Genomic DNA, 10,717 nt, shown 5'->3' with positions numbered 1-10,717 from the left:
GTTGGTTAGGGTGGATGGGTAGGCGAATAACATGAATGTCTAGCAAGCCAAAGGTAGAGTGTTCAGATCTCATCACAGACAACTTTAGCAACTACTTGCTACTTAGCATGTTAGCTAACCCAAACCTTAACCTAAACCCCTACCCTAGCTAATATTAGCATTAGCCAGCTAGCCACAAATTTAAATTCATAACATATCATGCGAATTGTAATTCATAACATATCATACGAAATGAAAGATGGACATCCACAAATGAATACATACCATACGAAAGGTAACATATCATACTAAATGATGGAGGCTGGTGGAAGGAGCTATAGGAGGACAGGCTCATTGAATTGTCTGGAATGGAATTAATGGAATGGAGTCAAACGTGGTTTCCATATGTTTGATACCGTTCCATTCATCCATTCCAGCCTTTACAATGAGTCCATCCTCCTGTAGCTCCTCCGACCAGCCTTCCCTCAGTGTCGTGGATTTAAATACAGAATAATACGAAATGTTCTGAGACCATGTTGCAGCTACTAATCTTCTGATGAGGTTTTGAGTGGAGATGAGATGCTGAGGGTGCGAGTAGTAAACAGTAGCCTGCCTATAGGCTATATTATAGGGCTAGATGGAGCCAACTTTGAGATAAACTTCTTGTGCAATAAAGTTAAGATAAAACTGCATCTGTAGTAGAAGAAAAACATAGTAATTATGTATCACTTGTTGCAAATTGACAAAGTTCAAAGTTGCTCTATGCAACGGCTGGTCCCTCAGTAGCCTATTCTCGCTATGATTCTTCCTTCCTCTCAATTTGAGATAAGGGCCACTCCCAGGGGTGTCCTGGGCTCCATGATGGGACCTGGCTCTCAGATCCGCAGGGGGGTTAGAGGTGCTGGGGTGTTTGAGGCATCGGAGTCCCTGGGGCACCTCTTGTCCCGGACGCGGCGTAGCGTGGAGCAGCAGTAACATCAGCAGCAGCAGCAGATGGTGCGGCTCTTTTTTAATGCGGTTTTGTCGTCGCCCACTCAGCTCCCAGTCTACTGCAGACCCTGAAACGCAGCTTATCCGGGATTTCAGTGCAATTCTCCCCGCCACGCACGCCCGGAGATCTCCCACTGTCATCCGAAGCAAGCCATCGCGCTGGACTTACGCCAACCTAGCTATAGGCTGCTGCACTGCTGGTTCCCGGTTATGTAATGTGAAAGTTAGTCTGCATGGCCTTTCCATATTAAAAAGGATGAATTAATTCTGTTTATTTGTCTGGATTGCTGCTGTATTCCTCAAACACACTTAATGCTCTATCAATATTTATAGAAATACAAAATTATAAATTGAATTGGTCAAAGCAAACAGATTAACATACATCAAGCATTGATTTGATGTTTGATTTAATTGAAGAGATAAGTGTGCCTCCTAAATGGCATCCTATTCCAAATGGAACCCCATTCCCTATACAGTGCACTACCTTTGACAAGAATCCTATGTGCCCTGGTCAAAAGTTGTGCACTACATAGGGAATAGGGTGTCATTTTGGACACAAACTTACTATTGTTTATGCTATTACAGGTGAAATCAATCCCTCTCTGTGTGAGTTCTAACAGGAAATGCTCTAGACTTGACCTTTAGCTCGATTTGAGTGTCTCTTAGCAAAGCTTTCCACTGGGCACAGACGCCAATTCAATTCTATTCCACGTTGGTTCAACGGGATTTCATTGAAATGACGTGGAAACAACGTTGATTCAACCAGTGTGTGCGCAGTGGGTGGCTGTCATGTCTCAATGCTCTTATATGAGGCTTATTAGAACTCAAACATGAAAGGACTGGATTGTCACGTCCTGACCATTGAGTGCTCTTATTTTCTATGGTAAAGTAGGTCAGGGCGTGACTGGGGGGTTTAATCTAGTTTATTTTTTCTATGTTGTGTTCTAGTTTATTTTTTTCTATGTTGGGGTTTTGTTTGATTCCCAATTAGAGGCAGCTGGTCATCATTGTCTCTGATTGGGGATCATATTTAAGTAGCTGTTTTTCCCACCTGTGTTTGTGGGAGATTATTTTGAGTTAGTGCATGTTGCACCTCTGTCGTCACGGTTTGTTGTTTGTTTGGCTAAGTTTCACAATATAATAAAGATGTGGAATGAAACTCACGCTGCGCTTTGGTCCGTTTCTACACACAAGCTTGGCATGGATAGGATGTTATTTCAATTTTTCTTATGTGGAAAAGGGGATATGGACATGTCAAGGAAGCTAGTGAGGACTTTTGAGACTCAAGCCCAATCCCATGTCATCCCCAAGCCCCAGACACATCTTCATGGCCCCTTTGACAACCTGAGGATAGTAACACTATAAACAATACAAAAAAAACTTTCATCTAGCTGTCAAACTAGCCACAATTACTCTAAATGGGCTTGCAGGTGTTTGTACTCCAATCCAATTCTTTTTTATCTTTTTTGCAGCTTTATTGACATTGAATTGGGCTCCCGAGTGGCGCAGCGGTCTAAGGCACTGCATCTCAGTGTTAGAGGCGTCACTACAGAACCCTGGCCGTGATTGGGAGTCCCATAGGGCGGCGCACAATTGGCCCAGCGTCGTCTGGGTTTGGAAGGGGTAGGCCATCATTGTAAATAAGAATTTGTTCTTAACTGACTTGCCTAGTTAAATAAAGGTTAAAAAAAAGGGCTGGCTCTATAAAGTCCCTTAGATATGCTTGGCTGGACTTTACACTCCGGTAGCAGAGGTCCTCAGATGCTCCTCATGATTTAACCATACACTCTACACCACAGGGGATAGCATGTAACCTCCAACAGCCACACGAACAGCAGTATTGTACAATCATAATGCAATATCACTGAACAAGGGCTAAAACCAGCCAGATGAGCATCAGTTCAGTACAGCTCGGTTCATCTTTCCTGTCCTTACATATTTCCTCTATTGTGGAAATAAACGCCTTACACAACACATTTATATTTGTTGTGTGATATCCAGTCGCATTCTGTGATTGCTACATCAATGTTATATACCCATTGATTCTTGAAGAATATAACTTATTGAATGCCTAACGAGCTTAGTTCACCTGTCGTACCCCATCAGAACCCAAAATATAAGCTTTTTTTACTCCAATGTTAGTAAACAATGTAATTGTAAACAATTTTGATCTCATGGATGGTCAGTCCTTGCATCCATAGCTCTGTCTATGAATTAGAGAGTGGTTACATTTCCACCAACCCCATCCTTCAGCTGTTTAATAAATCCCCCTTTGTTATTGTTTGAACTGCAGATGGCCTCTTTAAGCTTGATAAAGATGAAAGGCCAAGGTTCAATCTAATATCAGATTTCAAAAGACTGTGTTGCTATGCTGTTAAGCTAGGGGTGCCCTGGTGCATCTCACACACACACACACACACACACACACACACACACACACACACACACACCGCCCCCCTGGTGTGACCGAATGGTTTCAAACCCCAGACAGCTACAAGGGTTGCATCCCAAATAGTACCCTATTCCCTATGTAGTAAACTAATCCTGGCCCAAACAATGACGGAGTAAACAGCAATTACATAATGGTACATGCTAGCCACTAACTAGGGATGCCCCCTAAAGAACTTGAATTATTTCCATGACAGCTTTAGCAATAGTGCCATCCAGCTGCATGGGTCATTGGCACAGAGCTACTGGCTGTGATTAGGTGTTAAATCACTACTCCCCCGGCCGGGGCATTACAGCTGGAGTTGGAGCAGCATTTTGGCACAGGGCGCTGTAAACCTGGGCCATACTCAGCAGGGATTAACATTCACTATGTTGCAGAGGAAAAAGGAATGGAATCATAGTCATACAATAGACTGGTTCAGATCCATTTCTGCTATCTTGCCAACTCCTTGTCACACCAAACATGTCAATTCTATAAGGAGTTATAGAGAATAGAAACAGACTGGAATCCATGCTGGTCATAAAACTCTAACAGGATGAGGAGTTATAGAGAGTAGAAACAGACTGTAATCCATGCTGGTCATAAAACTCTAACAGGATGAGGAGTTATAGAGAGTAGAAACAGACTGGTATTCTCTTGTGAAATGGACACTAGAGAACTTCTGAATGTTTAATGCATTTCTATATCTACCTAAAACATTCTGAACATTGGGCCCTCATTTGTTTTCCATGTACAGTTATTCTCCCTGCATTTCTCTATCTTTCTGCAACGGGGACTTTCCCAGGTATTTCCAAGGGTCTCCTTGACAACTAATATGTAATTGTTTGTACTATGGTGATATTTTCACTGGAGAACTCCATTTATCTGCAATGGGGGCTTCTTTTCTGATTATTTCCAAGGGTGCCCATGACAAAATAATATTTTATTGAAGCCTGTTTGGTTTGAATGCCCCCTGCAATTCCAGGAAATCAGCATTTATATTCATCTTCAAGATAGATGTGTGAAATTCAATATCTGCTGCTGTGAAGAAATGATGATGATGAAAGGATGCACTTCCATTCCACTATAACCAGACCCCTGGACATATCTCTTCACAAACGCTCTTGATGTTCCATCACAATCATTCCACAGTCAAGACACTCACTGGGTTATAGTGGATGTGTACCGTGTGTGCAGTATCCGCGTGTCAGAAGACGTGAAGACTGGAGGATATAAGACATGTGTATCTAATCAGGGGCGTCATGCATCCCAAAGCAGTCTGTTTGTATCCTCCTGACTGGTGGGTCTTTTTTCAAAGAAACTAAATATGCTTCTCTGCATCTCTGCAAAAAATCTGGGTAAAAGATTGAAAGGAATATGAGTCATATTCAGTACATTTAGTTACTGCAAGCTTTGTAAAGTCTATCAACCTTGCCAGCAGGCATGCCAGCTAAGATAGTTAGACAAGCTAGCTACTCTAACTTGATTGATAGACTGAAATGGCTTCTTGCTAGCTACTTACAAAGTTGGGAGATTGGGAACCTATCTGGGCTAGCTAAAGCCAACTTCATAAAATTTCAAGGTGGCTAGTAGTGTTTCAGAAAAACAACAACATATATATCAAAAAACTAATTTTAACAGGCGCAATCTGAGGGGACACGTGCCCCATGATGTCTCTGTATCTAATAGATTACCTGGGAACTATACTCATACATAGTTAAAGAGATTGATTGGTCTTAAGCACTTCCATAATATTGTAACATATTGTACGAATTGAAATTGGTAGCATATCAAACAAACTGGATGACGTTATACACAATTGTGCACAATTTTTGGGGACCCGTTTTGGCTCGTGAGCCCTACTTTCAAAACTACTGTCTGAAGTTATACAAACGCATCTTTAATGAAGCTCAGTCTTTCTGTTGACTGACAGAAAGAGTGGGTGTCTGTAGTAAAAGTCTTGCTGAAGATTTGTTCAAGACAGAGGACACTATTTCACCTGAGCCAAACCCTACTCGGGGACAGCTTGTTGGCTGAATGCCCAAAACACTGTCGACCTGAGCCCTTTATTGCAATAGAAGGCTCAGCTGTCGCCTATCAATCTCTCCCCTTTGTACAAACATATCTTAGATGTTATCAGCTAGTTGTTACCCACAAACCAAATTCTGAATCTAAGCAGAATATTAAATGTAAATACAATTTCCAGTCTCTTATAATGACGACTTGCTCTTATATTTTACTCTAAGTTTACTTTATTAAACTTGGTGTCCAAAAGTCAATTTTCATTATTGCAGTGAAATGTTCCTTATAATAATACTATTTATAAGAACAATACTAGATTGGATCTCTCTCTCTCTCTCACAAAGGAAAAAACATTAGCTGACAGATGATATACCACTATGTAGTGACATCACTAGTAATAATGATAATAAATGCAGACAGGGTGCATCCCAAATGGCATCCTGTTCCCTATACAGGGGTTCATACACATTTTGACAGATGACTTCTCCATGACGTTTAACCCTATTTCGATGACCAATCATTATCGGCGTTTCTGTGTACATATAAAGAAGTCAGCGTAATGTGGTATCAACACTGGGATACTGCTCTCTGATCCCATGTACCATGTCCTGTCGTTGAAAAGGTACATTTCCTGAAGAAAATTTGTGGGCTTGCTTCAGCTTAATAAAACATTTGTAGCCTACCATAGCCATTTGAACTTTGATATAAACTGAGTGTACAAAACATGAAGGACACCTTCCTAATATTTAGTTGCACCCTGTCCTTTCACCCTTAGAACATTCTCAATTATTCGGGGGATGGACTCTACAAGGTGTCAAAAGCGTTCCACAGGGATGCTGGCCCATGTTGACTCCAATGCTTCCCACAGTTGTGTCAAGTTGGCTGGATGTCCTTTGGGTGGTGGACCATTCTTGATACTCATGAGAAACTGTTGAGTGTGAAAAACCCAGCAGCGTTGCAGGTCTTGACACAAACCGTTGCGCCTTAAATATTTTGTCTTGCCCACCTTAAATATTTTGTCTTGCCCATTCACTTTCTAAATGACACACATACACAATCCGTGCTTCTTCATCTGCATTGCTTGCTGTTTGGGGTTTCAGGCTGAGTTTCTGTATAGCACTTTGTGACATCGGCTGATGTAAAAAATACTTTATAAATACATTTGATTGATTGATGTCTCAATTGTCTCAAGGCTTAGAAATCCTTATTTAACCTGTCTCCTCCCTTTCATCTACACTGATTGAAATGGATTTAACAAGTGACATCAATAAAGGATCACAGCTTTCACCTGGATTCACCTGGTCAGTCTGTCATGGAAAGAGCATGTGTCCTTTATGTTTTGTACACTCAGTGTATTAAATGAGTGAATTATATCAAAAGTCATAAAACATATTTGGTTGCAATGTTATACATCAAGGGTGGTCAGCCATCCTCCAGGAGAGCTAATGTGTGTACAGGCTTTCGTTCCTGCTCCCCTCTATCAAAACACATTTTACAGATTAGCTGTTCAACTGGACCTTGATAAACTGGCTCTGTGTTTGAGCAGGGCTGGATCAAAAGCCTGCACACCAAGTATCTCTCCAGACTGAGGGTTTACCATGTGTTTTATACAGTTGCTTAATAGATATTCTACCTTGTGGGCGGTTAAGTGCCTTGCTCTAATTTAGTCATGTTTATCTTAGCTACCTTGGAAGTGTTTGCAGGCTGACTAGCATCAATTGATTTGCAATGTCCCATACATAGGATGCTCAAACCAACTGGAAGTATCTACAAAACACATTTTGAAGCCAGATAATCCAAAAGAAAGGCTAAATCTAATATATTTTCCTAAAATTAAGATGTGTTTAAAGGAATCAACTTTGTATGTCTTGTTTAAATTAATCAACTTTGTATGGCCTTATTCACGAGTGCTGGTGCAAAGTTTTTTTGTCCAAACTTTTTACTGAGTGTGTGTATATATATCAAATATATATATATATATACATATACACACACACACACACACACACACACACACACACACACACACACACACACACACACACACACACACACACACAGACAAACACACTGCCGTTCAAAAGTTTAGGGTCACTTAGAAATGTTCTTGTTTTTGAAAAAAAATGAATTAGCCTTTTAAAATGATAAACTTGGATTAGCTAACACAATGTGCCATTGGAACACAGGAGTGATGGTTGCTGATAATATGTCTCTGTACACCGATGTAGATATTCCATAAAAAAACTGCCGTTTCCAGCTACAATAGTCATTTACAACATTAACAATGACTACACTGTATTTCTGATGAATTTAATGATATTTTAATGTACAAAAAATTTGCTTTTCTTTCAAAAACAAGGACATTTCTAAGTGACCCCAAACTTTTGAACGGTAGTGTATATATATTATACTGTACATATAGTATATTTAGTTTTATTGGTTCAGGTCTCTATTGAAACATGTTTATTCTGAATGAGACTGACCAGAATAAATAAAGGTTAAATCAATCAAATATTGCATTGTCGAAACCCACTCAGGAAACCCTCTCTCTCTCTCTCTCTCTCTCTCTCTGTGTGTAGAGCACCCTACAGAGCTCCCCACTGTGTGAGTGTGACAGCTAGCTATGCCTTAGAAACAGCCTGATCTACACTGACAGTCTCTGACACACAACCTGCTGAGTACACACACGGACACGCAGACACACACACACACGGACACGCAGACACACAGACACACACACACACACACACCTCCCAACCAGCAGCAGGCTACAAAGCAAAGCTCTCTCCATTTCTCTGCAACGATATAAGACGTTTCAGGCTGCAAACAGTGTGTGTGTGTGTCTTGCTCAACTCCTATGCTGTAACAATTAGTGATGGGTGAGTGAGTGAGTGACAGGGTTGTGCTCCAGCCAGGTAGAGGCTTTTGGCCCTGTGCTGCGTGGTGGATTACAATTCAAAACATGAACTTGTCTTTCGTAATACATAGTAGTGCAGACGATAACACACTGCTAACGACCAGCCATGGAGCAGCTGTTAGGCAATCTATGTTAGACCTTGCAAAATACGCGTGCACACACGCACACACGCGGGAAAGTGCACACCCACATTGGAAGCGCATGCACACACACAAAATCTAAATGTATGTCACGTGCACTGGATACAGAAACTGTAAACAACACACACACACACACACACACACACACACAGGAAGCGCATGCACACACACAAAATCTAAATGTATGTCACATGCATTGGATACAGAAGCTGTAAACACACACACACACACACACACACACCAACAATGTGGAAACATGTTGTGCATGCATACATTTCTTTGAATGGTTTGTGATTAGGGTAACATTGAAATTCATCAACGTAAACACATTTTTGTTGACAAATACAAAAAATAAATGACAGTATATATACAATATACAGTACCTACAGTATAAACAATATACAGTACATATATACAATATTCAGTACATATACAGTACCTACATACAATATACAGTTGACACAGTACATATACAATATACAGTACCTATATACAATATACAGTACCTATGTACAATATATAGTACATATGCAATATACAGTACATATACAGTATACAGTACATATACAATATACAGTACAGTAAGCTCTGTCAGGTTGGATGGGGAGCGTTGCTGCACAGCTATTTTCAGGTCTCTCCAGAGATGTTCGATCGGGTTCAAGTCCGGGCTCTGGCTGGCCCACTCAAGAACATTCAAAGACTTGTCTCGAAGCCACTCCTGCGTCTTGGCTGTGTGCTGAAGGTCGTTATCCTGTTAGAAGGTGAACCTTCGACCCAGTCTGAGGTCCTGAGCACTCTGGAGAAGCTTTTCATCAAGGATCTCTCTATACTTTGTTCCATGCATCTTTCCCTCGATCCTGACTAGTCTCCCAGTCTCTGCCACTGTAAAACATCCCCACAGCATGATGCAACCACCACCATGCTTCACCATAGGAATGGTGCCAGTTTTCCTCCAGACGTGACGCTTGGCATTCAGGCCAAAGAGTTCAATCTTAGTTTTATCAGACCAGACAATCTTGTTTCTCATTGTCTGAGAGTCTTTAGGTGCCTTTTGGCAAACTCCAAGCAGGTTGTCATGTGCCTTTTAATGAGGAGTGGCGTCTGGCCACTCTAGCATTAAGGTATGATTGGTGGAGTGCTGACGAGATGGTTGTCCTTTTGGAAGGTTCTCCCGTCTCCACAGAGGAACTCTAGAGCTCTGTCAGAGTGACCATCAGCTTCCTTATCACCTCCCTGACCAAGGCCCTTCTCCCCAGATTGCTCAGTTTGGCTAGGCCGCCAGCTCTAGAAAGAGTCTTGGTGGTTCCAATTTTCTTCCACTAAAGAAAGATGGAGGCCACTGTGTTCTTGGGGACCTTCAATGCTGGTACCCTTCCCCAGATCTGTGCCTCAACACAATCCTGTCTCGGAGCTCTACGGACAATTCCTTTGACCTCATGGCTTGGTTTTTGCTCTGACATGCACTGTCAAATGTGGGACCTTATATAGACAGGTGTGTGCCTTTCCAAATCATGTCCAATCAACTGAATTTTCCACAGGTGGAATCCAATCAAGTGTTGGAAACATCTCAAGGATAATCAATGGAAACAGGATGCACCTGAGCTCAATTTCGAGTCTCATAGTGAAGGGTCTGAATACTTATGTAAACAAGGTATCTGTTTTTTATTTGTAATAAATTCGTAAACATTTCTAAAAACCTGTTTTCGCTTTGTCATTATGAGTTATTGTGTAGATTGCTGAGGATTTTATTTATTCATCCATTTTAGATTAAGGCTGTAACATAACTAAATGTGGAAAAAGTGAAGGGTTCTGAATATTTTCGAAGGCACTGTATGTTGTTTTATACAATATTGATTTGTATATATTGTATGCTGACCTCACAAAATGAATTTCCATATAAATTGACAATTACGTTATTGTATTGTACTGTATGAAATGGGAGTGTTACAGGGAAAAGTGATGTACAGTTAACATTACAGCTGGTAAATGTGAACTGTACATATATTTGCTATATTTGATTGAGAATTTGCATTGTGTGTCAAAAATGTAGTTAAGCACTTTTCAAAAACATAACATTGACATTCTGTGAGCTGACATTCTGTGCCTGTGAATAAATACTTTGAGAGTTTGCTTCAGTCTGCCTGGAGTGCCAGGTGGGCGGGGTTTGCACTTTTTAAAAATTGTATTTAATTTATTTAACCTTTATTTAACTAGGCAAGTCAGTGTAGAACAAATTCTTAT

This window comes from Salmo trutta, chromosome 25 (genome assembly GCF_901001165.1).
Source record: "Salmo trutta chromosome 25, fSalTru1.1, whole genome shotgun sequence".
Lineage (NCBI taxonomy): Eukaryota > Metazoa > Chordata > Actinopteri > Salmoniformes > Salmonidae > Salmo > Salmo trutta.
The sequence above is the reverse complement of the archived record's forward strand: the minus strand, read 5'-3'. Positions refer to the sequence as shown.